This window comes from Grampus griseus (genome assembly GCF_964374135.1).
Source record: "Grampus griseus genome assembly, chromosome: X".
Classification (NCBI taxonomy): domain Eukaryota; kingdom Metazoa; phylum Chordata; class Mammalia; order Artiodactyla; family Delphinidae; genus Grampus; species Grampus griseus.
The window spans coordinates 43858950-43886662 of record NC_138999.1 but is presented as its reverse complement, the minus strand read 5'-3'; the positions used below and the strand labels follow the sequence as shown (position 1 = coordinate 43886662).

Here is a 27713-nt window from a genome sequence, read left to right as displayed (position 1 = left end):
GGGAATGTCTTGATTTCCCCTTCATTCCTGAAGGATATTTTCTCTGGATATAGGATTCTGGGTTGATAGTTCTTTTCTTCCAGCAGTTGAAAAATATTGTGCCAACTTCTTTCTGGCTGCATTGATTTATGATGGGAAATCATATGGCTTTCAAATTATTTTTCTTATACAGGTAAGGTATTATTTCTCTCTCTCTGCTTTTAAGATTTTCTTTTGTCTTTAGCTCAGACTTTTGTCTAAGATGTGTCTTGGTATGAATTTCTTTGGGTTTATCCTGTTGGAGTTTGCTTAGCTCCTTGAGTTTCCAGGTTTAGGTCTTTTGCCAAATTTGGGGAGTTTTCAGGCGTTATTTGTTCAAGTACTTTTTTTAGTCCTGTCATCTTTCTTCTCTTTTTTTAAGACTCCAATGCCATTAATGTTAGATATTTCATTATAGTCCCACAGGTCCCTAAGGTTCTCTTTATTTTTCTCAGTCTATTTTCTTCCTGTTGTTAATACTGGGTAATTTTTATTATTCTGTCTTCAAGTTCACTGATTCTTTTGTTCCCTTCATTATGTTGTTGAGACTATACATCTAGTTTTTTATTTTGAATATTGTACTTTTAAGTTCTAAAATTTCCGTTTGGTTCTTTCTTATAGCTTCCATTTCTTTGCTAAGAATTTCTGTTTTTTCATTTGTTTCATATATGTATATATTTGATCACTGAAGCATTTTTATTATGGTCACTTTGTCATATGATTCTAACATTTTTGTCATCTTGATATTGGTGTCTATTGATTATCTTTTTAAATTCAGTTTGAGATCTTCCTGTGCTCTTTGTATGACAGGTGATTTGCAGTTGAAATCTAGACATTTTGAGTATTATGTTGTGAAACGTTGGGTCATACTTAAACTTTCTGTTTTAGCTGGCTTCTTCTGACACCACTCTGGCAGGGGAAAGGGGTTGCTGCCTCCTTGCTGCCACATGGAGGTAGAAGTCCAGGTTCCCTATTGGAATTTATTAATACCCAAGGAGGGAGGCTCCTTTCTCTTGCTAAATCTGTCCTTGGTGCTCCCCATGTGACCTCCTCTGACACCACCTCAACAGGGAGAGGGAGTGCCTCCTTGTTACCACAGGTGGGATTACATGCCCACGTTCCTTACATGGTCTCCATGACAATGGAGAGAGGAGTGGATAGAGGAGGGCTTGTTAGCACCCAGCATGGATGAGAGTCCTATCCCAGAATTCAGCCTTTTCTGCCACCACCTTGGCCGTGATGATGTCAGAAAAGACCTTATTATAGCATGGCCAGGGTAGAAATCTAGGCTGTCCATTCAGCCTTTGTTGGCATGAGTAGAGATGGGGCCACAGTTTTTCTGTGGTATTTGGCTGGAATAGAGAAGTTATATCTAAAAGTTTTCTGTCTTGCTAGTCTACCCCTCTCCTGGTTCTCTGGATAGGAAGAGCAGGCTTCTGTTGGGACTTATTTTGTCTGTGCCCATTCAGCATTTCCAGTTTGTTGCCTCTCAGATCCAAGCCTTGGCTATATAAGGCAAAAAGAAAGCCCAGGGAACTTACAACCATATTGTTCCTTGGAAAGGAAGGTCCTTTGTCAGTCAGCTTTTTTAATGTAATAGATGTCTTCTTCATTACCTTAAGACTCTTCTAATTGGATTGTTTGTTTTTTACTATTGGGTTTTAAAATTTCTCCATATAGGCTAGATACTAGTCCTTTGTTGATGTATGTTTTGCAAATATTTTCTCCTAGTGAGTGGTATCAGAGGAAAACATATGAGAGTCTTCTTATGTTTGTCTTAGTGTCCAAGATTTTTAGTTGTACTTTGTGGAAGGAATAAGGAAAAGTTCATCTACTACATTTTCACAGAAGTGGAAGTCTCAATAATGTTTTAATTCCTCATCCTGAGATTGTTAAGCCTTACCTCCCCATATTGTCAATTAATTCAAAATTAATAAATGTCTAAATTGAATAAATGTCTTTATTAAAAATCAATATCTTACAAAAAAAATGAATCTAGAAACAGACCTTACACCCTTCACAAAAATTAACTGAAAATGGACCATAGACCTAAATGCAAAATGTAAAACTATAAAACTCCTAGGAAATAACATAGGAGAAAACCTAGATGACTTTGGGTATGGTGATGACTTTTTTTAGATGCAACACCAAAGTCAGGATCCATGAAAGAAATAAATGATAAGCTAGGCTTCATTAAGATTATAAACTTCTGCTCTGGGAAAGACATTGTCAAGACAATGAGGAGAAAAGCCACAAACTGAGAGAAAATGGTTTTTAAAAATACATCTGTTATCCAAAATATGCTAAGGGCTCTTCAAACACAACAATAAAAAAAAACAAACAACCTAATTTAAAAATGGGCCAAGGACCTGAACAGACAACTCATCAAAGAAGATATACAGATGGCTAATAAGCATATGAAAAGATGCTCCATGTCATATGTCATCAGCGAAATGCAAATTATAACAACGAGATACCACTACATACCTGTTAGAATGGTCAAAATCTGGAATACTGACAATACCAAATGCTGACAAGGATGTGGAGCAAAAGGAACTCTCATTCATTGCTAGTACAGTCACTTTGGAAGATTGTTCGGCAGTTTCTCACAAAACTAAATATACTCTTACCATAAGATCCAGCCGTTGCACTCCTTGGTATTTACCCAAATGAGATGAAAACTTATGTTCATTCAAAAACATGCACATGGGTGTTTATATAAGCTTTATTCATACTTGCCAAAACTTGGAAGCACCAAGATATCCTTCAGTAGATGAATGGATAAATAAACTATGGTACATCCACACAATGTAATATTATTCAGCATTATATATATGTGAGTTATCAAGCCATGAAAAGACATGGAAAAATCTTAAATGCATATTATTAAGTGAAAGAAGCTGATCTGAAAAGGCTATATAATGTATGATTCCAGCTATATGACATTCTTGAAAAGGCAAAACTATAGAGACAGTGAAAATATCAGTGGTTGCCCAGGGTAAGAGGGAAGGAAGGGAGGGATGAAAAGGCAGAACACAGGATTTTCAGGGCAGCGAAACTATTCTGATGACACTCTAATGGTGGATACATGTCATTATGCATTTATCCAAACCCATAGAATGTACAACACTGAGAGTAAACTATGTAAACTATGGACTTTGGGTGATAATGTTGTATCAAGGTAGGTTTATCAGTTGTAACAAATGTACCACTTTGGTGGAGGATATAGATAATGAGGAAGGTTATGCATGTGTAGGGGCAAGGGGTATATGGGAAATCTCTGTAACTTCTTAATTTTGCTGTGAATCTAAATCTACACTAAAAAATAGTCTTTTTACATTTTCTTTTCTAAAAAAATTTTATTGTAGTATAGTTGATTTACAGTGTTGTGTTAGTTTCAGGTGTACAGCAAAGTGAATCAGTTATACATATAAAAATCCAATGTCTTTTTTACAACAACTAAACTAAGCAAACCTTAAGCACCAAAAGTGTTTCTTTTAGCTGATGAAAGAAACATATGAATCCTGAAGGCAGTCAGTATTTTATTTTTCACCAGTCCTTATTACTTAGCTTCTTCAAACCCCAGTCTTAAACATGGATCCTAATGAGTATGCCAACCCTGGATCTTATTGCAAGTGTCCAGATCCCTTCTGGGGATTTGTCTCTGAACTGCCAGCTCTGGACTTCAGGCCAGTTTCTATTTTGAGTGAAAACTTCAATCTAGCAAGAGTGCATTGATTGCTTTCCAGCTAATCAAAGGGAAAGCATTGGTTGGCCGTTCTGGCATCCTTGTTCAGCTAAAAATGATTATGTCTCTGGCTCCTAATTCAAAGATATATTCTTCCTTTTTTTCCTGTGATGAGGGTGCAGAATTATCCTTCAATTTTGTTAAGTATAAAGTTAATGTGTGCCTTTGAATAGTCTTTGAGAAGTTATGAAGGGTAGTTTTTCTCTCTAGGGGAAGGAGCAGAACATCACCTGCCCTTCTCTTTCTCTCAGTCATAAAATTTGTGTGATTTAAATTTACATACAGTTGGTCTTCCCTGGTGGCGCAGTGGTTAAGAATCTGCCTGCCAATGCAGGGGACACGGGTTTGAGCCCTGGTCCGGGAAGATCCCACATGCCGTGGAGAAACTAAGCCTGTGCACCACAACTACTGAGCCTGTGCTCTAGAGCCCCTGAGCCACAACTACTGAAGCCCACGAGCCACAATTACTGAAGCCCGGGCGCCTAGATTCCGTGCTCCACAACAAGAGAAGCCACCGCAATGAGAAGCCTGCGCACCGCAACGAAGAGTAGCCCCCACTCGCCGCAACTAGAGAAAAGCCAGCACGCAGCAAAGAAGACCCAACACAGCCAAAATAAATAAATAAATAAATTTATATAAATAAATAAATTTACATACAGTGAAAGTTACTTACCTGAGGTTATCCCTCTTTGCACTTCAGGAATAGATTTCTTAAAGTACTCATGGCCCTTCCAACAGAATGGAACATTTGAAACAAAAATTCAAAACTAGTCTTGGTACATGAATTTTGTATGAAATTAGGAAAATTTTCTCTTGTGATATCCTTCCTTCTCTCTCTCTTTGTGTGTGTGTGTGTGTGTGTGTGTGTGTGTGAGAGAGAGAGAGAGAGAGAGAGAGAGAGATTCTTTGCTACTCTGTACTTCTTGGGAGAAGCTTGAGGTTTAATAAAGAAAAGTTTAAGGATGAGTGGAGGGAATTCCCTGGTGGTCCAGTGGTTAGGACTCCACGCTTCCATTGCAGGGAGCCTAGGTTCAGTCCCTGGTTGGGGAACTTAGATCATGCAAGCTGCACAGCCAAAAAAAAAAAAAGGATGAGTGGAGAAGGGCACTCATGAAGTGATAGAGAGTATGGCTGATCTCTTATATGTGATTCAGGATCACGATTATGATGAATCCTTCCAAACACGAAGAATGAAGAATTGCTAGAAGCCCTTTGTCATGCCACAGTAAAAATAATTTCTTCTTTCCTCCCTAATGATTATCAGGGTAAACACTTGCAATAGCCATTGGTTTGCCATAACTGGACAGGGAAAGTAGCTCTGCGTTGCCTGTGTATTATATCCGAGGATCTAAGTGGCTTGCTTGGCCTGAAACCTTGTGTGATCATGAGAACTTAATTAGTAATAGCACCCTTACATCTACTGAATCCTTACCAAAGTTTTACAAAGTATGTATTATGTGAGGAAACCAAGGCTCAGAATGGACATGTCAGTTGTCTTAAGCCACATAGCTAATAAGTGTCAGAGCTGGGACTCGAATCCAGTCTCTGTGTGTGACTCCAGAATCCATCTCTTTCTCCTGTATTAACATTGCTGTGAATTCCAGTCATAGGGACTATCATAGTTCTACAACTCACTGAGATAGTGCTGTATCAGTTCTCTACCAAGTAGTTGGTTTGAAAATGTTAAGACCAGTAAGGATGAACTGAGTTCTCCACAGGGCTTTGGATTCAGGCCGAAGGGTTTCTCCAAGGTGCCTTCCCACCTAAGTCTGAAGAGGTACAGCCAGAACCATGATTACTTTCAGATTTAATAGACATTCTGTAAATGTTAGTTCTGTCCCCCTATCCCAGCACTTACTGTGGGTCAGATGCAGTGCTTGGAGCTCTCAAGTGCATCATGTCATTTAATCATCACAGCTCTCTTATGAGGTATAGGGATGAATATATCCCTATATTACAGATGAGGAGATGGAGGTACAAAGAAATGAAATAACTGACATGTCCACTATCTCATAGCCAGGTCAATCTGACTCCATAGTATATAGTTAGCTGTCTGTAATACCTCATTGGTTCCTACCTACCTGCTTACCTACTATTTTGCTTCTGTCTCTGTAACATTTTCCGAGGCTTTAAATTTTCCGAGGCTTTAAATATATTGGTTGAGATCTTCAAGAAATCCTTGTATGACTTTAAAAATCCTTATGCTGTGCATGCTTTCTCCCTTGCTTCACCCTGTTAGTATTATCCTCAGCAGTAACCTTGCACTCCAGTAGAGCCCAGAGCAAAAGGAAGTGTAAGAAGTAGTCTGAGAGGACAAATGAATCTTTCTCAGTCATCCAGGCTTAAGCTTTGCCTTGACCTGGGATACTTGCTAATCTTGACAGAAGAATAATCTGAGTTAATTGGCTCTTAGATAGGGTGAGAGTTAAGATTCTAGGAATGGGTCTGTTTGCAGCTGAACTGATGGGTTTTGGCACCTAAATAAAGACATCCAGTAGCCGCCTGCTGGGTGAAGGCATCTTCCTTTCTTACCTGAAGCTGGGTCAGTCTCAGTCAGTGGGAAAGTGTTGTCATTTGTACTCTGCATTCCTCCTGTTTCTTTGGGTTGTGCTATGTTTAATAAAGCATGCATTAGGAGATATTGAAAAAAGAGTTTTTAATCTAGTCTTTTTCTCCCAGAAAGTTTAAATTGCCCCCAAAGTGCGTGTGTGTGTGTGTGTGTGTGTGTGTGTGTGTGTGTATAGACCAAATATCACTGAAGAAGTTGACACCTTATTACATGTAGGTTATTGCATTTGTAGAACAAAATCTCCTTTAAGTGATATATCTACTATGTGTCATAAAAATTAATTCACTTGATGTGAGTGTGTTTTCATTTTGGGTGTCCTTAATAGGGAAATATATTCTGGTAGATTACAGTGTTTCTAAATAATAAATCATAAACACCAATAAAAGAAAATAGCTAAAATGTGCATATTTGAGAGTCGATTGTATGTTGATTAACCTTATGTGCTTTTGCCATAATTCTTACTATTGCCATTTTCCTTTGCTGGCAAACAATTCATTTTTGGAACATAAGATGCATAATTATGAATGTTAATATAGCACCCTGCTGCATCTCATCTCTATTTGCATTATGCCACAAGTTTACTTCGGGGACACACAGGTACTTTCTCTCATTATTCATAGTAACTGTAATTAGACACTAAACTTGAGATATAAATATATTTATTATTTACCTATTTTGTTAGTCACAATTTTTTCTTACATCAAGACTATAGAAAAACCATGTTTATAATTCAACTAAGAACCATAGGAGCCTGTTTAAAAATTAAAAATGAAAGAAAGGAATCTGTATTATGGAGGATAGAGCAGTGGACTTGGGGGTTTTCATTGTAGGCTCTGAGTACTCAGTAGAAATACTGGACAAGTCTTTAACCATCTCATAGTCTTGTACTTATGAGTAATTCAGGGCAGTAATTCCCACCTGACAGGGATCTGGTAAGGATTAAATAGGTACTTCATGAGATTGTGCCTACAATAGTACTTGATACTGGGTAATAACTAGTGAATGTGTACTGTTTTTAATATGACATTTGAAAGTGAAAAAGAAAGTAGGCATTTTCTAAACATTAATTCACCAAATATCTCTTTAAATACCAAGTTCTCATGATATGATTTCATTGATTTAATAAGTGTTTTTGAGTTTGAGTGCTTAGCATGTATATAGCAATATGTTAAACAATGTAGTGGGGCTCACAGCAGGAGTATGTTCCACCCCTGAACTCTAGTGGATGGAGATAAGACATATATAGGTAAAATGGTTGAGAAAGGAAGTAGGTGATTGACAAAATGAGTGATACCAGCAGCAAGTGGTTATGAAAATTGGAAGAAGAACATCACAAGGAACTTGAACAAAAGAAGGGGAGGTTGGCTCAATTCCTAAATGGTATGTGGGAAGGCATGAAGAGAGAATGGAGAGAAATGTAGATGCAGGTTTGAGGAATATTAAGAAAGCCCATCCAAATTTACCCATCAGTGAGAGGTAAATTTGAACTAATAGAAGGCCCAGTAAAGCAAAGTTTATCTAGTAGGCAGTGAGGAGTCATTGCAGGATTGTGAATAGGTGAATAGGAATGAAATTTGTATTTGTGGGAAATTGGTGTGGGTTGGACTGGATGTAGGGAGGCCATGTGACATGCCTGCTTTTGCAAAGTAGTGACAGTAGGAATGGACAGGACGAGTTAATGGGGGAGATATTTCAAAGCCAGGACTTGGTGAGTGATTCAATATAAAGGCCGAAGAAGAGAAGGAAACAATGGTTACAAGGTTTGAGCCAGTCAGACCTTTAAGGATTTAAGACAAAATAAAAAGATAAATTAGGAAGAGCTAGGCTTGATGTCAGTGTTTGTTTGGTTTTTGTTTTGTTTTGTCTTTAGTTTGAGGGGATTGATGGGATATGTAGAGATTCAACTGGCAGTTGTAGAGCATAGGTAGAAGTGGTGTGTTGTTTAGGTCCAGATCAGGACCAGAGATTGTCCTAGGCCTATTGAATGTTACTCCTAATCTAAACTGATCTCAATTACACATAAATATCTTCTGGTGGTCACTTCATCCTAAAAATATCAGCTCTCATTAACTTTCATCCTCCATTTTCTTCTTCTCATTTTCTCACTGAAGTGTGCCTTCTTCCACTACATGACAGTCTTCTCTATAGTTCCAGATGAATTAGTATCCTGCAGATTGAGAAAAAAAACATCAAGGAGCATCTCTTTTTTCTCCTTTTCCAGTGGGCAATTTTTCAATAGCAGTTTTTCAGCAGTACAGTGGAAGGAATACAATGGAAGGTACATAGCCATTGGTATATAACAGCACTGGTGTCAAATCACATATCAGCTGGCTGACCTTTAGCAAGTTAGTTAACCAAAATTTCCTCATCTTCAAGATAGGAATAATGGTATCTACGTTATAGAGTTATATGAGTAAATGAGGTAATATGTATAAAGCCCTTTGAAAATAGTTGTTGCTTAATTAATATTGGCCCTATTGAACTTTTTTCTGGAAATTTCTTCTCTTTGATTATTAAATATATCTTTCTCCTGGTTTTCTTACTACTATTTTCAGCTCTCTTTCCTTAATTTGTCTGTTAACTACAGTATACCTTAGAAGAGTGGTCCTCAAACTTGAGTGTGCATTAGAATCCTCTGGAGGGTTTGTTAAGGAACATATTTCTCCCCCCACCAAGTTTCTGTTCCAGTCAGGGTCCAAGATGTTCTCAGGTAATGCTGGTGCTGCTGGTCTGAGGACTGAACTTTGAGAACCACACTAACCTAGAGTTCAGCCTCAGACCCTCTTTTTCATTCTATGGACTTTTCTTGAGAGGCTTTAGGTATCACTGATGACTCTCAGATTTCTATATCCAGAGAAGACCACACTACTAGACGCCAGATTATCATTTTCAACTGCATGTTACACTTTGCCACCAAGTTGTCTCCCAAACATATCATAATTCAACATGCCCAAGCTGATTCTAAAGTACATATGGAAATATAAATCTGTAAGATTAGTCAGGAAAGGTCTGAAAAAGAAGAGTAATAAGGGAGAAAGGAACCAGTCCTGTTGAAACATATTATAAAACTACAGTTATTAAAATAGTTTGGTACTACCACATGAATACAGATCAATGGACCATAATTGAGCCTAGGAATTGATCCAAAGACATAATTTAGATATTTTAATATATGATTTTATTATTAAATATTAAAGGTCTCTCTAAGCAAGACACAAAGGAAGCCATAAAGGAGAAAATTGTTAAATTTGACTACATGAAAGTTAAAATTTACAGCACCACAAAAATACAGAAACAGAATCCAAAGACAAAAAACTGGGAAGAAGGATTTGCATCTGATATGGGAAAGGGCTGGTTCCCTGTATATATAAAGAGCTCTTGAGATTGAGAATCACTTAGAAAAATACCCATAAACCATTATTAAAAAAGAGGAGAAAAGGACCTAAACAGCCAGTCCAGGGGAAAAGAAAATTGGCTTATAAAAATAAACAGAAAGATGCTCAGCAACACTCATAATTAAAGGAATATAGGTTAATTTAAGCAACAGCCCTCACCTTAAGATACAACTTTCACCAGTCAGAATGGCAAAAATCAGAGCATGTAATATACAATTTTTGGCAAGCATGTGGAGAAATGCACACTCTTACACCCTGCTATATACCTTGCTACTCAAAGCATGACCCTTGAACAAGCAGGATCTGCATGAACTGAGAGCTTGTTACAAATGCAGCCCCATCCCAGACCTACTAAACCAGAATCTGCATTTTAACGAGATCCCTAGGTGATTTGTTTGCACATGAAAGTTTGAAAAGCACTGCTCTAATACACTGTTGGAGGAAATGCAAATTAGCATAACCTCTTTGGATTTCAGGAGACTTTATCACAATTAAACATTCATATGCTCTGAACCAGAATTCCAGTTACAGGAATTTATCTAACAGATATAATCATATATGTGTGTGAAGAGATGTTCAAAGATATTCATTGCAGCATTATTTGTATTAACAAAAAATTAGAAACAACCTTAGTTTTCATTAATTTGGTAAAGGTTAAATGAATTATGAAAAAGTCACACAAGTGCAACACTAGGCAGTTATTAAAAATTTGTGAAAAAGTACATGCAGATACAAAATTATCTCCAAGATATATTGTTAAACACTAACAAGCAAGGTTCTGAACAGTATTCTAGTATGCTTTTTTTTGTATTCTGTTATTATAATTCCGATTTTACAGATAATGTAAGTGAGGCAGAGATGTTAAATAACTAGCCCAAGGCCACACAGCCAGCAGTGGCAGATTCAAATCTAGACAGTCTGGTTCCAGAGCTTATGTTCTTAACAGTATGCCATACTGCTGCTCTGGGATAAACAAGAACCTGTTAATGATGGTTTCCCCCAGAGTATGGGGAACTCATTTTTCATTGTATATGCTTTTGTACTGTTTGAATGGTTTACCTTTTGCAAGTATTGATTTAAAAAATAAAAACTTAAAAATCGACTTGTCCAAAATTGGACTAATTTCCCTCCCCACTCTTCTTGGTGGCAGACTCAATTATTTGCTTGTTTGTTTGTGTTTTAATCTTTCAATAAGGTTTTATTTTCTCCATAAATGTCTTACACATTTTTATTTAGATTTATTCCTAGGTAGTTTTTTTTTCCATTTTATTTTTTTAGGATTTCTTAGCATCATTCTTATTACTTTTTTTTTTAACATCTTTATTGGGGTATAATTGCTTTACAATGGTGTGTTAGTTTCTGCTTTATAACAAAGTGAATCAGTTATACATATGTTCCCATATCTCTTCCCTCTTGCGTCTCCCTCCCTCCCACCCTCCCTATCCCACCCCTCCAGGCGGTCACAAAGCACCGAGCTGATCTCCCTGTGCTATGCGGCTGCTTCCCACTAGCTATCTACCTTACGTATGGTAGTGTATATATGTCCATGCCTCTCTCTTGCTTTGTCACAGCTCACCCTTCTCCCTCTCTATATCCTCAAGTCTGTTCTCTAGTAGGTCTGTGTCTTTATTCCTGTCTTACCCCTAGGTTCTTCATGACATTTTTTCCCCTTAAATTCCATATATATGTGTTAGCATATGGTATTTGTCTTTCTCTTTCTTTTTTTTTTTCTGACTTACTTCACTCTGTATGACAGACTCTAGGTCTATCCACCTCATTACAAATAGCTCAATTTCATTTGTTTTTATGGCTGAGTAATATTCCATTGTATATATGTGCCACATCTTCTTTATCCATTCATCCGATGATGGGCATTTAGGTTGTTTCCATCTCCGGGCTATTGTAAATAGAGCTGCAATGAACATTTTGGTACATGACTCTTTTTGAATTATGGTTTTCTCAGGGTATATGCCCAGTAGTGGGATTGCTGGCTCATATGGTAGTTCTATTTTTAGTTTTTTAAGGAACCTCCATACTGTTCTCCACAGTGGCTGTACCAATTCACATTCCCACCAGCAGTGCAAGAGTGTTCCCTTTTCTCCACACCCTCTCCAGCATTTATTCTTTCTAGATTTTTTGATGATGGCCATTCTGACCAGTGTGAGATGATATCTCACTGTAGTTTTGATTTGCATTGCTCTAATGATTAATGATGTTGAGCATTCTTTCATGTGTTTGTTGGCAGTCTGTATATCTTCTTTGGAGAAATGTCTATTTAGGTCTTCTGCCCATTTTTGGATTGGTTTGTTTGTTTTTTTGTTATTGAGCTGTATGAGCTGCTTGTAAATTTTGGAAATTAATCCTTGAAGTGAGAAATATGGCAGACACTCTGGGCTCCTTCCTCTACCCCTCATATTTTGTCCAACTGGGAACCAAGATTTATTGGTTCTACCTCCTAGACCATTCTCAGACAAGCCTCAAATCTGCCTTGCCACTCTATCCCTGAATCATAGATCACTTTGGACTATAACATTCATTTCCTAACTGGTACACCTGCTTCTTTTCTCCCTAAAAATGTTAGCAGATACATCTTTCCAAAATGCAAATCTGATTCTGCCATTGTCATGCTTACAATTTTTCACTGGCTCCCCAGTGCCTGTGGGAAAAGTCCAAACTCATTAGCATGGCAACCTGGGTCTTCTGCGTTCTGGCCCAGCCTGCCTCTCTCTCTAGCCTTACCTCCCACCACCCCTCCTCATACACCCTACTATTTTTTCCCACATTTCCATGATTTTTACATACTACTCCTTCTATAAAAGTATGTTTTATCTTGGTAAATTCCTACCCTTCCTTCAAGACCAGACCTCAAGCATGACTTCCTTTATGTGGGTTTTTCTGGCCGCCGGCTATTAGACATTATGTATTCTGTACTAGGCAGGTTAGGATACCCTAAAGTCCCGTGGCCTCTCAGTTTCCCACAGGAAATGTCTCCACTATCAAAGCACTCCTGTCTGAATGCTGTGCATTCACATTCCTCATGGACTCCCAACATGGATGCAGTATCCTGCAGCTGTTTCTCTAGCTCTCTCCCTAGCTAGTTCAGTCTTCTCCCCAGGTCTCCCATAGGCCCCAGAACTCTTCTTGGTCACCCAGGACATCTGGGAGACTTTTTCTTTTATTCTCAATTGTAGATTCATCATGCCCCCCTTCCCATCCTTCTATCTCTACCTGTAGGTGAGGCAGGTTAGAATAGTGGTTAAGAACATGGGCTTTGGAGCCAGGCTGCCTGTGTTTGAATACGATCCCTGTGACTTTGCAGTTCTGTGATCTTGGGCAAGTTACTCAACCTCTCCAAACCTCTGATTTTCCTCTCTGCACAATGGAGATGAGTAGCACCTGCTTCATAGGGTTGTTATGAGTATTAAATATTTTAATATTTGTAATACATAGTGAACACTATAAGTGCTTTTGATATAAAAATGCCTAAAGTATGGCGTGGAAGAATCTTTTTAAATTGGCATAAGAGGCAGGCCTTTTTCTCCTTTGGAGCCCTTTTCTACTAAAGATGGCTGGTTAGTATTAGGAACAAGTATGCATGAGTCAGCAAGAATCCCCACCCCGTTTCAAGTCTCCTGTAATTCTGGCTTGTTTCCCTAAATGGATGACAGATTGAAGCTTCCTGAGGGCAAGGATCATAGTGTAGACTTTTTAAGACTCCTTGGCACCTGTTAAACACATGATAGACACATTTATTCCCATCAGTCTTACAATTAAATCCAAGTCCTTACAATGACCCACTCACCTGGCCCTTGGCTCCTTCCTCAACCTCGTTTCCTACGCTTCTTTGTCTTGTTCATTCTCCTCCAGCCACACTGGCTTTCATGGTTCTTGGACCATGGCAAGCTGATCCTACCTTGGGACCACTGCCCTGGCTGATGCCTCTGCCTAGAACATTCTTCCCTCAGATATTCACCTGGCTCCTTCCCTGACTTTAAGTCGCTGCTCAGATATCACCTCTTAATAGAGGCCTTCCCTGACCACACTCTAAAATAGAATCGGCCCTCACATAGCCCTGTCTGACAGTTTACCCCTTACCCTGCTTTCGCTGTCTTCATAGCACTTAGCACTACCTGTCATATTATATATTGAGTTGAGCCCCCTGAGGTCTGTCTAGTCTGTTTTATTCATTGGTTTGTCCCCAGCACCTTGAACAGTGCTTTCTTGGCTCTCAATAACTAATGAATGAAAGAATCAATGAATGAATAAATAAAGGAATGAATTCAATGCAAGTACCTGTGTAGAAAGGGAAATACAACAAATTCTGTTCACTCCTAGAATTTTGAAAATTTTATAATTTTCAGTCCATGATTCTGTCTTTCAGCTTTAGCATTTTCAAATTAAATCCATATCCATGTATGGGTTTTGTTTCAATTTTATAAACATCACCTTGACAAAAGTTAAAATCCAATATAAATCAAGTCCAATTTTACAAAAAAAATGCTGATTTGTTTGTTCTCCATCCCATGGGGAAGGAATGTGTATGATTGTGTGTGTGTGTGTGTGTGTGTGAGAGAGAGAGAGAGAGAACGAGAACAGTTACCTGCAGTGAGGAAATTGGGTAGGGAGTAGGTTGGGGAGGTGGGAGTAGGGAGTCCAGGTTCCCCAGAAGGAAAATAATTTTGCAAATTGCTGTCTATTTTTTCTAAATTGTTGCTTCCAAATCCATTAGAAAACCAAACTGAAATCCAAAGAAATGAAAAGCTTGATGAACTAGAGGTTCGTAAACGTAAATACATCAGATCAGGGAATTTCTCAGCGGCTCATGCAGAGCATTGTGAAACCATGTGAAAGCTTTATGAAGAGAAACTTCAGCAAGGGGGACAGATATATGGCAGCTGCTTGCCAGCTCATATCTCCACTCAACACGGGAAGTTGTGATGTGGGAACTGCCCTCTTGGTTCTGGGATGCGCCTTGCCATGAAGTAGAATGTTCCTGCCCCTGGAGCCCAAATTCTGTTCAAGCAGCTGCCCTCTATTGTGTACATAGCCACTGGAAGTTGAAGGAAGGTTCCCAGGCTCCCTTGGAAGACAAGACCCCACATAAGTCAAACCAGCAGCAGCCAGTATTTTAAAGAAGCCATTTGAAAATCTGTTTTCAAATGTATGATAGCATTCTTTAGAGTGATGTGTCTCAAACTTGAGCGTGCATCAGAATCACTTGGTGTGCTTGTTAAAATTCAGATGGCTGGGCTCTACTCTCAGAGTTTCTGATTCAAAAGGTCTGGAGTGGGGCCCCAGAATTTCATTTCTTACAAATTTCCCAGGTGATGCTGATGCTGATCTATTCGACAGACTTTGAGAACTACTGTTTAGGGACAAAAACACAGGAATTTGGAAGCAAAGAACTTGGATTCAAGCCTTGTATGATTTACTTCACCTCTGAACTTGAGTTTTTTCTTTTCTAACATGGAGTTTATAAGGTTGTTGGAAGGATTAAATAGAATGGTGTCTATGAAAGTTCTTTGTGAACTGTAAATATTAGCAGTTAAACGGCTTCACAAATAGTACTTGCTGCCACCACCCCCCCCCCCAGCAGATTTTCCTGTGCTTTGTCCCCTCTCCACACAACTTTGTCCCACCAAGTCCATCAGGCGCCTAGGAAAAACTAAAGCCAAGAAGGCCCTGAGTAGTAAAAAAAAACTTTAACCCACTGGGCATGGCCATAATGCTGACCTTGACTTGGCCTCCCTTTTCCTCTGACTGGCCTCTTCTCAACTTGCTCCTCGTTCTTCCAGCCCTGGCCACCTCTCACAGCAAAGAACAGCAACTAGTGCTGACATTGGGGTAAAAACTGTCAGATGGAATTTTTTTTAATTAGTAGCATAAACAGAGGAATCCACTGCCAAGCAGGAAAGCATTTGTTGGGGAAACCATTTTACTAGGTTGGTGGGCTCTGAGCTGATTTCCCTGAGGGCAAAATCCAGATGTTTGAAAGAGTTAAGTGGAATCATAAGTATAATTGCAGATTTCTAACTTAGGAATGTGTCAGACAGTTGTATTAGACAGTTGCCAGGGTAAATGATATGTCTGTGTAGAAAGGTGTCCTTTTTCTTTGGAAACCTTTTCTCATTCAAAACTAATACATGTGTAGTGTAGAAAATTTTGAAATTTTCTAAAGGTATAAAGAATTAAAATGACCCTTAATTCTGCCACACAGAGATAAATACTTAGTGGTAAGATATTGGTACATTTTCATTCAGCCTTTTAATATGTGTATGCTTATACATGAATATATGTGTATGGATATATATTTTTTGAATTGGGCTGGTACTACATAGAGGTTTGTATACTGTTTTTTCACTTTTGTAATGGCAGACTATTATTCCTTCCTGTAGATATACAGTACTTCACCTAACTTCCTAAATGTTGAACAGTTAGGATATTCCTAATTTTACATTATAAATAACCCTGCATTCGATGACACTTCATGTACATAAATCAATGTGTGCATCTCTAATTGCTCTCTTAGGATAGAATCCTTGGAATGGAAAGATTAGATTAAAGGTAGGAACATTTTTAAAAACAGATATAATTCACCTACCATAAAATTCATTACTTTTAAGTGTGAGATTCAGTGATTTTTAGTATATTTACAAGGTTGTATGACCACCACCACTGTCTAATTCCAGAAAAAATAAGCAGTGCTTCACAAATTTGCATGTCATCCTTGTGCAGGAGCCATGCTGATATTCTCTGTATTGTTCCAATTTTAGTATATGTCAGCTAAAGCAAGCACTGTAGGAACATTTTTGTCTCTTGATGACATATGGCAAGTTTCCCTCTAGTAAATGTATACCCAATCCATTCCCATTCAGCAATGTATAAGAATGCCTCTTTCCCTGCAACTTTGCTGACACTTAGTTAAAAAAATATATTGCCAATATCATTGAAAAAGGCATTTTATTGTTTTGTATTTTTGATTAGCTCTTCTTCCTCTGTAACTGTTCTGTAGAGATATGTCATCCACCCTCTTTCCTTTGCATGCATTTACCATGGGCAGTCACATCCACTGCGACAGCCTCGGCTGCCTCCTCTCTGTGGATAATGATCACATGTCCATACCCTGCCCTAACCTCTTTCTGGCACTGCAGCCCAGATGTCAAGCTGCTTGCTGGACATGACTATCTACATTTTTTTTAACATCTTTATTGGCGTATAATTGCTTTACAATGGTGTGTTAGTTTCTGCTCTATAAGAAAGTGAACCAGCTATACACATACACACGTTCCCATATCTCTTCCCTCTTGCGTCTCCCTCCCTCCCACCCTCCCTATCCCACCCCTCTAGGTGGTCACAAAGCACAGAGCTGATCTCCCTGTGCTATGCGACTGCTTCCCACTAGCTATCTACCTTACGTATGGTAGTGTATATATGTCCATGCCTCTCTCTCGCTTTGTCACAGCTCACCCTTCCCCCTCCCCATATCCTCAAGTCCGTTCTCTAGTAGGTCTGTGTCTTTATTCCCGTCTTACCCCTAGGTTCTTCATGACCTTTTTTTTTCTTAGATTCCATATATATGTGTTAGCATATTTGACAGCATATCAAACACGCTCATGTCTAAAATCAAACTCATGACTCCTGAAGCCAGCTCTGGCTCTCAACTTCCCTATCTGGATTAGTGATACCACCATTCTCTTAGGTGTTTCATGGTCACCTTAACTCCTCTCTCTACTCCATATTTAATTAGTAGTCCAAGCTTCTTGATTCTGTCTTTTGTGTCCTTCCTCACATCCTTCCCTTCTGCTTCACCCTCACTGTCACTGCTCTACTTCTACCTTTTATTATGTCTATTACACTAGCCTACTCACTTCACTATGCTTTCAGTATTTATCCATATAATTCATTCTACATGTGGCTATGAGAATAATCTTCCTAACATACGCTTTTACCATGTTGCTTTCCTATCCTGGAACCTCCAAAGCCTCTCTCTCGCCTATTGGTAAAGTAAATGCTTTATCCTGACACTTAAGGCCCACCGTGTTGTTGCATCATTCTAATTTTACTTCCTGTGTGCCTTACAGAAACTGTGTTCTTCCTTCAGCATATTCCTGCTTTATCCACTCTTGTTTTTGCAAAACCTGGCATGACCTCTTCCCCAGTCTCCTCCAGCTGAAATTGTCCTGAGTCTTCAAAATCAGAGGCTTTGTGAAGTCTTCCTTGATTCAATTAGCTGTACTTTCCCCTTTTTTTCCTCATTGTCTGGTTTTAGACAGCAATTTTATAGTGTTTTCAACAAAAAATTAAGGAAGCTTGCTTAATAATGTTTTTATTACATGAGTGGCTTTAAATTTTTATTGAAATATAGTTGATTTACAATGTTGTTGTGTTAGTTTCAGGTGTACAGCAAAGTGATTTGGATATGTATGTATGTATGTGTGTGTGTGTTCTTGTTTTGGATTCTTTTCCATTATAGGTTATACAGGATATTGAATATAGTTCCCTGTACAGTAAATCCTTGTTGTTCTCCTTTTTAAAACTCTCATTTTGTTAGCATTTCCTTTATGACACGATATTCTGCCCTGTTTAGTTACTTAGCTATTTTTATTCACCCCCTACCACACTATAAATTTCTTGAGCACAGGAATTATATCTTCTTCATTTTGGCATGTTCCATAGTACCTCTCCAAGCACGTTAAATGTAGATAGGAGCTCCATAAATGCTTGAATAAAAGAATGTTAAAGACTGCCAACTTTTTTTTTTAAGAACTACTAATGACTCAGTTTCGGGAATGAATTCTGTGCTAATGTACAGATGCCAGACAACCCAAATGTCATGGCTTATTCTTCTTTTTCCCTCACTATCCACAGCCAATCCATCAACAAATACTGTAAGCTCTACCTCTTCAAGATACCTCTAATCAAACCTCTTTTCTCTACCCCTACTGCTTCCTCCCTAGAACAAATCACCATTATCTCTTACCTATAAGAGCCTTTTTGAACTGGTTCCCTGGCTTCTACTCTTGTCCTGCCTAAATCTATCAGCCAAGTGAGATTTTTATAAAACTTAGATCATGGTAGTCCTCTGTTTAACAACCTCCAGTAACTTACTTCCCACTACACTGAGAATAAAACACAAACTTCCTATCTTGGCCTTTGGAAACTCCATGATCTGGCCTTGGCACTTCACCAACCTCATGTCCCTGTACTGTCTACCTTGCTCACTGTGCTCCAGCTCTGCTGAGCATCAGCCATTCCTTACTGTCATGTTTGCTCAAAGCAGAGTGAGTAGGTTCTCTTGGTTCTATTTAGGTCCTCACTGTTATTGGACGTTGTCTTTGGGCTTCATGCCTTTAGCAGTGGAGATGACTCAGGGAGTGGCCAGAAGCAATTCTAAAGGCTTTGAGACTTGACTTTAGGCAAAACTTTGGTGGAGTCCATCATTTTGATGAAAATTGGTACTCCAATACTGAGTTTGAGCTGAAGGAGGTGTTTGGCTGAAAGGGAAAAAAAAGAAAATCTTATATTATTCCTGTAACCTTCTTCCCAAGGGATGCTACAAATATTTCTGATAGAAATTGGAGCTGGAGGACAAACATCCTCCACCTTCTTTATCACCCTGGGTGTTGATTTAGGAAATTGGTCATCACAGCAGAAGCTGACTCAACAGATGGGGTTCTGTGAACCTATTGTCATTTTCTCTATGTGCTCCTCTGAAGTCTCCCTCAGGCCTCTGGTGTTGCACCCTTAGCTTTTGTATATAAGGGAAGAGAGAAAAGCCCTCTTTGTTATTCAGATTCTTGACTTGCTCCCCTTGCTTCTAGAAGCTATGAAATATGCACCATCCACCTCCTTGCCTTTGGGATCATTGACAAGAAATAGTCTATGATGGGTATTTGTTATCAGATATACATAGATAGAGTATGCTTCACAGCCCACTCTGAAAGAGAATTCCAAGTACTGTGTTTCTAAACTACTAAGCATTTTTCTAGCCCCTAATATTTGCAGAGCTCTCCCACGTCATTCATATGGTTGCTTCGTGCCAACCTTCTTTGGAAAAAGAGGTGTCCCTGTGTTTTAAAGATTCCAATGTGAAAAAGTGGAGAAATGAAAGCAAAAGTTCAAGTGTAAAGGCCCTAACCAGATGAGGGTATTGCTCTTTACTTGGAAAGCCACAAGACACCCCTTGACACATAGCACAGCATTTCAGGGAGTCTTTACTCCCACCCCAATATCCCTTTCCTTTCTTATTCACTACCCTGGGTTTCCTTTAAGCCATGAATGGATCCTGAGGTGGAGGCTGGAGAGGGGGATCCAGCAGGTTTACATGAAAGTACTTGACCTGGCTATTCCAAGAGGTGAGGGGAGGTAGTCCCTTCTACGTAAAGTACCTGTATCTCAGATGACCCAAATTATAGCTCCCCAACTGACAAGAAAGGCCTTGTCCTAAAAGTTCTCTTTTAAATTATACATACATATATACACCCACATACACATAGATATACACACAGATACACACATACATACCCATACATGTATACAGACATATACATTCACACATTTACATACACATACATGTTCTCCCTTGGTTGGGTCTGTATAAGGAAGGTCTCCAGATCACCAGGTTTCAGGGTCCCTCAGGTAACAGTGTGAGGGTAAGAGGAGGCCTTCAGGGCTCTATATCCGAGGGATATCTCTACAGTGATCAAGCGACTTTTGCCTCCTTCTGTCAGATAAACAGGCCATGCATTGTTCTGTCCCCCAGCTGTGTGCGGGCTTCCCTTCCTGCTGAGCGGGCCAGAATGAGCATGGATTCCTTCATGTGGGGCAGGTGGAATGTACAGTTTTGGGGTGAGGAAGGCTGGAAGAGCCACAGAAAGTAAACGGAGCTAATCAAGGACACTCTTTTGTGCTTCTCCTTATCTAAACACTTTCAAAAAATGAAAGAGCCTGCAGTAGGTATGGGCCAGACCTCAGGCTAAGCATAACCCCAAGCAACAGGGGCCATATTTTTCTTCTTGCCCTGGGTTGGATCAGAGCCACGGTTCTCTTTCTGCTTGCCCTCTACCCTCCTCCCTCCAAGTAGTTCTTGAGGGGTCTGCTGGGAGCCAGGCTCAGAGACTGGTAGTGCTGTCAGAAGGTATTGGGGTGACACCCCACTACAGCAGCCAGTGGTTGACTCCTTCTAGAATTGGTCCACCTCCCTCCCCTCACCTCTCACAACAGCCTTTATGAGGCCTGTTCTGGGAGCCAGCTTCTGACAGATCTGCCACTTCTGCCTGCATGTGCTCACCCTCTTTGCACCCATGCCAAGTTCTTATCCTCTGAGTGCTTGGAAAAGAAGCAGTCATCTTTTCCTTCCCCTGAACATAGGAGGTGATACTTGCTCATGTTGTCTGGAACTTAGCTCTGCTAAGTGAGAGGGTACTTCTTTTACCTCCACCCCATCTCCCAGCCTCCTTTCTAAATCCCAAACTGGCCAAACTGCTCACATTACTCTCTAATCATCTTCTGCCCAAGGATTTCTTCAGTATATGCTATCTGTGCCCATCTGCCCATCATATCACCTCCTCTGGTGACTACCCAACTGTCATGCTCCACCCTGCCTCCCTACCTGAGCCAGTCCCAAGAACGTGCTTGCACCTTTAATCAAAACTTCCTCAGCCCACCTGGCCACTGACAGGGCCAGACTGCTATCAAATTTGTTATTCTTTACTTTGTTAGGAAATGGGGGGTCAGGGAAGCATTTTTATGGACTGGGTTCCTGAGTGGAGAGAGGAAGGCACTTGACGACCAGATTAGGGAAGGCTGGGTACCCAGGCCTGAATATTGACATTAGAAGGGACTGTTTATTCTGATGCTGTTTCAGACCAGGGGTTATTCCCTAGTGTACTGCTAACGCTAAAGGTATTATATTCCCTAGTGTATCGTCAGAATGTGGTTATCACACTGGCAGCATCACCATCACTCTAGAGCTTGTTAGAAAGTCAGAATCTGGAGCCCAGTCTAGAGCTACTGAATCAGAATCTGATTCAAGATGGACAGGTGATTAGTCTGGCCACTGAAGTTTAAGGAGTGCTACTCTAGAGAACTAGGCTTGGCATTTGAACATTCTCTTAAGTAGTCCTTTTGCTCTCCTCTTCATCTGGCTTGATGACATTCTTTTTCTAGCCACTAACAATACCCTTCCCATTATTATTTGGGGTAGAGGATAATATTAATAACGGATATCATTTATTGAATGCCTATCACGTGCCAGGCATGCACTACAGATGAGGAAATTGAGGCTCTGTGACACACCCAAGGCCAAACAACTAATGGGTGGGAAAGCTGAGACTCCAAGCCAGATCCACATGCACATAAAATCCCCAAACTTCCCCCTTACAATACTTCTAACTACCAAAGGAGGGCTTTGGCACCTGCCTTTTGTGGAACAGACAAAAGTCCACCCAAACCTCCCTAGGAGGTACAGAGGGAAGAGAGGGGAAGGTGCCTCCCGGCATGATTTTCCTAGAAAGCGAAGGCCCTGGCATCATTCTTGTCCTGAGGAAGCTCACATAAACCCTCTCAGGGGCCAGAAATGGCTGGAATTGGGACCAGAGGCCAAGGGAAACTGGAGTGGGGATCCAGGAATATTATGAAGGGAAAACCCTAACTCTAAATCCCCAACAGAAATCAAATTCTGATGCCTGAGCTTGGGCTTAGTGTGTGCAACATACTCCTGTGGGGCTGCTCTGGGTTCTGGCTGTTGCATAGGTCATTGAGGACATCATGTGGACCCCCAGGCTGGGGCCTGGGACTATTACATCAGAGCATGCCATAGTTGGATGGGTTGTTTGTGACAATGGACTTTAATGTTTTATTTTGCAGAGAGGAAACAGAAGCCCATAGAGGGGGAGTAAATTGCCAGAGGTCAGAGCAAAATCATGGCAGAGGCAGGGATGCTTACTCCAAGCAGCACTGTTGTGGAGTTGGAGGCTCTGGTGTGAAATGCAGTTTCCTTTGGGTCTGCTCAGGTGCCTGTTGGACGTGCAGACCCTGAAAATACAGCTCAGAATGGTTTGTGAATCTTTCTATCTCAGCAGGACATTCATCTTGGGAGATCTCTAGGTTACTTGCCCCTATCTATGTAAAATCAGCTGTAGTGCTACTTGCTTTTCTGGACCTGGAGGCTGCTGGGCCTGGCTGATCTGGGCTTTCCTTTTCTGGGGCCCAGAGGACCTGCGGAGATGGCTGGGTGGGGTCAACCCAGTCCAGGAAGCACAGGAATTCTTTTAAGTGTATGTGTCTGGGGTATTTTTCTCCCTCACTTACGTGTATTTTTAAAAATTCTTTTTAGACACCCGCTTTATCTTTCCCAAACATCATTTCCTTGCTCCTTTCCTGAGTTCTAGCAGTGGCTGGGGGCCCAGCTTCCTTATTGGCCTCTGAGCTGTGGAAGAGGGCGGGCCAGGGCTCAGAGGAGGCTGGAGTAGGGAACAGGGGGGCTGTTTATGCTGCTGGAACTGCCTTTCATCCTTCCCTTTGCCACCAGGGTGCTGGCTGGTTTCTGGAGCAGCGTCTTCACTCCTATCCAGCTCTTGACACTGGCTTTCATTCCCTAAGGCTGTGGCCTCCTCTAGGCCCAACCAGGCTGATGGCCATACCTTGCCTTCAGTGCTACTCCTTTCTGTTCTTGGAACTGGGACCTGGCTGTGCTTGAGCCCCTTGAATCACACTCAGGGGCTTGGGCTGATGGCCCCTCTTGTCAAGAGGACTTAAAGGAAGGCAGATGGGTTTCTGCTAAAGGAGGATCCAGCCTGCAGAAAGAAGCCCAGGGGGCTGGCTGGAGGGGTTATTGAGGAGCATCTGAGCTGGCTGGATAACCAGCTCTCTCCTAAGCCATCTCCCCATCCTGGGCAACTTCTATGGTAGGTACTACTGGTAGCCATGGCCATCATGGCTGCTGCTCCCTCTTCCCCCTTTGGCTTTCTTTCTTCAATATCCCGTTTTGCTTCCTAAGAAAGGAATTTGGGGGTAATGAATGATAGGGTGTGTGTTTAATGATAGTGCCTTAGGAGAAAGGGGTTGTTGCCTCCACAGCTAGGCCTGGAGCTACATGGTTGGTGGTTGGCATTTTCTTACCTCTGTGCTTATTTCTCCTCATCCTCTTTCCCCACTGCCTAAGGAGGGGATGGTTTCAACTTTAGGACTACTGAGACTTCCCTTTTCTGACTGCTTCTTGAAGGAATGGCTAGGAGAAGCCTTAGGTGTATAAGCTTTTTGAGATAGATCCCTCTTTGGGGAGGCGGGGTCGTGTGGTATCCTAAAAAGGGTTGGAGGACCTGAGCCTCATTCTCAACTGCTGGTTACTAGCTGTGTGTTCTTGGCAAAGCAGTTCAGCTCTCTGTGTCTCTGTTTCTGCATCTGTAAAGGGGCCATAATAATAGCGCTTACTGATAAGGCTGGAGTGAGGATTGAATCAGCTAATGCATGCAAAGTGTGCAGTGCCAGGTACATCTTAAGTATCCAATAAGTGGTCCCTGTTGTTATTTTTTTTAAGTTAATAGTGTTATGTTTTTATAAGTTAAACTATGCTGAGTGATTTCACACATGGGACTGCATTTAATCCAGACGTTAACTCATGAGTAAGGGATGGTGATCGTCTCCATTTTACAGATAAAGAGTCTACAACAGAGAAGTGACTTGCCCCAGGTCACACTCCTAGGATTGGAATGTGAGTGTGGACTGACTCCAAGTCTAGGCCTCTTCAGGAAGAATAACAGGCCAAGTATTAGACCCTATAGATAGTTTCCTCTCCTTTCCTAATCTAGGGCTAGAAGGCTCCAGCTCTGGCTACAGTTCCTCCACTGGGATTTTCCTCCCTGCAGCTTGTGCTTTTCTCCCAGTGGTCCCAAAGCCCCCACTGCCTTGCTTCTGTCTCCTTTAGGGTTGTTTCCCACTCCTGGAGAAACCCTAGAGAGAGTAAGAGCCTTTGTAAGCTATCTTTCAAAGTGTGGCAAGGGAGTGATGCTAGTGGAACCCCTTGACAGTGGATGGACAAATCTGGATGGAAGTACTCTTAAACCATCGAGAAGGAAAAGTCTGAGCTGACAGCCCTTAATATAGCACCTACTACATATTGACCACTTGTTATGCATCAGTATGTGTCCCAGATGCTTTGAGAATATTCTCTCTCATCCCCACAATAACCTAGCCAGGTAAGGATTATTGTTTTGGTTTGGTTTGGTTTTTTTTTGGATAAGAAAACTGACTAAAGCTCAGATAGGTTAAGTGACTTACACAGAATCACACATCCAAAATGGTAGTTAGGCTATGAACCTAGTAGATCTGTCTCACTTGTTTTTGTCTCGTTGCCTGCTGGCTTGGTATAGTTGGTAGGATGAGACTAACGTACATGAAATGATGATGAGCAATATCAAACATTATATTATGATGGGCTAAATTGTGGGGACTAGATTACTAAGGACAAGCTCCCTGGAGTAGACATTACTCGAGCAGTACCTTGAATAACAGGTGGGATTTAGAGTAACAAAATGAGAGAGGGCATTCCAGGCAGAGGGAACATTCACGGTAACAACTGAAACCCCATTCTAGGCAGTTGACATTCATGGTCTCATTTGATTTTTTTACAACTCCATTAACTAGGTACTCTTATCCCCACTTTACAGTCATGGAAGCTAGAGCTCTGAGAAGTGAAAGCACCTGTCTAAAGCAACAGAGCTTTTAAGTGGTGGATTCCAACCAAGGTCCAATTCCAGAGCCTGTGCTAGATTCTACTAGAAAACCAAAAGCAGAGGCACAAAGCTGGTTGCAGGGTATGATCGGAACAGAGACATGAGAGGTTGGGCTGGGTGGGTAAAGATAGCTTATAAAGGGCTTTGAAAGTCTGATCCAGTTTACACTTGCTGCAGGAAAGGTTAAGAAATAGGGAACTAGTGAAGATTCTTGAATAGGAAAGTGCCACAATCCAGTTGTTGTCTGACATGATACGATCTAAAAGCAGTGACTGGAGGTGGAACAAGGTGAGACTGGCTGGCAGAATAACACAGCCATAACACAACACATTTTGGGTTTTGTTTTTGTTTTTTTGGACCTTTGCTCTTTATTTTTTTCTTTACACCTTTATTGGAGTATAATTGCTTTACAATGGTGTGCTAGTTTCTGCTTTATAACAAAGTGAATCAGTTATACATCTACATATGTTCCCATCTCTCTTCCCTCTTACGTCTCCCTCCCTCCCACCCTCCCTGTCCCACCCCTCTAGGTGGTCACAAAGCACCGAGCTGATCTCCCTGTGCTATGCGGCTGCTTCCCACTAGCTATCTATTTTACGTTTGGTAGTGTATATATGTCCATGCCACTCTCTCGCTTTGTCACAGCTTACACTTCCCCCTCCCCATATCCTCAAGTCCATTATCTAGTAGGTCTGTGTCTTTATTCATGTCTTACCCCTAGGTTCTTCATGACATTGTTTTTTTTTCTTAAATTCCATGTATATGTGTTAGCATACGGTATTTGTCTTTCTCCTACTGCCTTACTTCACTCTGTATGACAGACTCTAGGTCCATCCACCTCATTACAAATAGCTCACTTTCGTTTCTTCTTATGGCTGAGTAATATTCCATTGTATATATGTGCCACATCTTCTTTATCCATTTATCCGATGATGGACAATTAGGTTGTTTCCATCTCCTGGCTATTGTAAATAGAGCTGCAATGAACATTGTGGTACATGACTCTTTATGAATTATGGTTTTCTCAGGGTATATGCCCAGTAGTGGGATTGTTGGGTCATATGGTAGTTCTATTTGTAGTTTTTTAAGGAACCTCCATACTGTTCTCCATAGTGGCTGTACCAATTCACATTCCCACCAGCAGTGCAAGAGTGTTCCCTTTTCTCCACACCCTCTCCAGCATTTATTCTTTCTATATTTTATGATGATGGCCATTCTGACCGGTGTGAGATGATATCTCATTGTAACTTTGATTTGCATTTCTCTAATGATTAATGATGTTGAGCATTCTTTCATGTGTTTGTTGGCAGTCTGTATATCTTCTTTGGAGAAATGTCTATTTAGGGCTTCTGCCCATTTTGGGATTGGGTTGTTGTTTTACTGTTATTGAGCTGAATGGGCTGCTTGTAAATTTTGGAGATTAATCCTTTGTCAGTTGCTTCATTTGCAAATATTTTCTCCCATTCTGAGGGTTGTCTTTTGGTCTTGTTTATGGTTTCCTTTGCTGTGCAAAAGCTTTGAAGTTTCATTGGTCCCATTTGTTTATTTTTGTTTTTATTTCCATTTCTCTAGGAGGTGGGTCAAAAAGGATCTTGCTGTGATTTATGTCATAGAGTGTTCTGCCTATGTTTTCCTCTTAGAGTTTGATAGATTCTGGCCTTACATTTAGGTATTTAATCCATTTTGAGCTTATTTTTGCGTATGGTGTTAGGGAGTGATCTAATCTCATACTTTTACATGTACCTGTCCTGTTTTCCCAGCACCACTTATTGAAGAGGCTGTCCTATCTCCACCATACATTCCTGCCTCCTTTATCAAAGATAAGGTGACCATACGTCCATGGGTTTATCTCTGGGCTTTCTATCCTGTTCCATTGATCTATATTTCTGTTCTTGTGCCAGTACCAGACTGTCTTGATTACTGTAGCTTTGTAGTATAGTCTGAAGTCAGGGAGCCTGATTCGTCCAGCTCCGTTTTTCGTTCTCAAGATTGCTTTGGCTATTCGGGGTCTTTTGTGTTTCCATACAAATTGTGAAATTTTTGTTCTAGTTCTGTGAAAAATGCCAGTGGTAGTTTGATAGTGATTGTATTGAATCTGTAGATTGCTTTGGGTAGTACAGTCATTTTCACAATGTTGATTCTTGCAATCCAAGAACATGGTATATCTCTCCATCTATTTGTATCATCTTTAATTTCTTTCATCAGTGTCTTCTAATTTTCTGCATACAGGTCTTTTGTCTCCTTAGGTA

General features: G+C 40.5%; 1 protein-coding gene across 3 annotated transcripts in view; it reads left to right on the top strand.

Moving 5' to 3' along the window:
• The window catches only part of SHROOM4 (shroom family member 4), a gene marked incomplete at its 5' end in the record, with an annotated part of 214041 nt that overhangs the window by 132890 nt on the left and 53438 nt on the right, over window positions 1-27713 (top strand). The window contains one exon of one of the 3 annotated variants that reach the window (XM_082681616.1): window positions 23269-23637. The exons of the other annotated variants lie outside the window; for them this stretch is intronic. Of the gene's footprint in view, window positions 1-23268; window positions 23638-27713 lie in introns of those variants that run through there. 3 annotated transcript variants of the gene reach the window in all.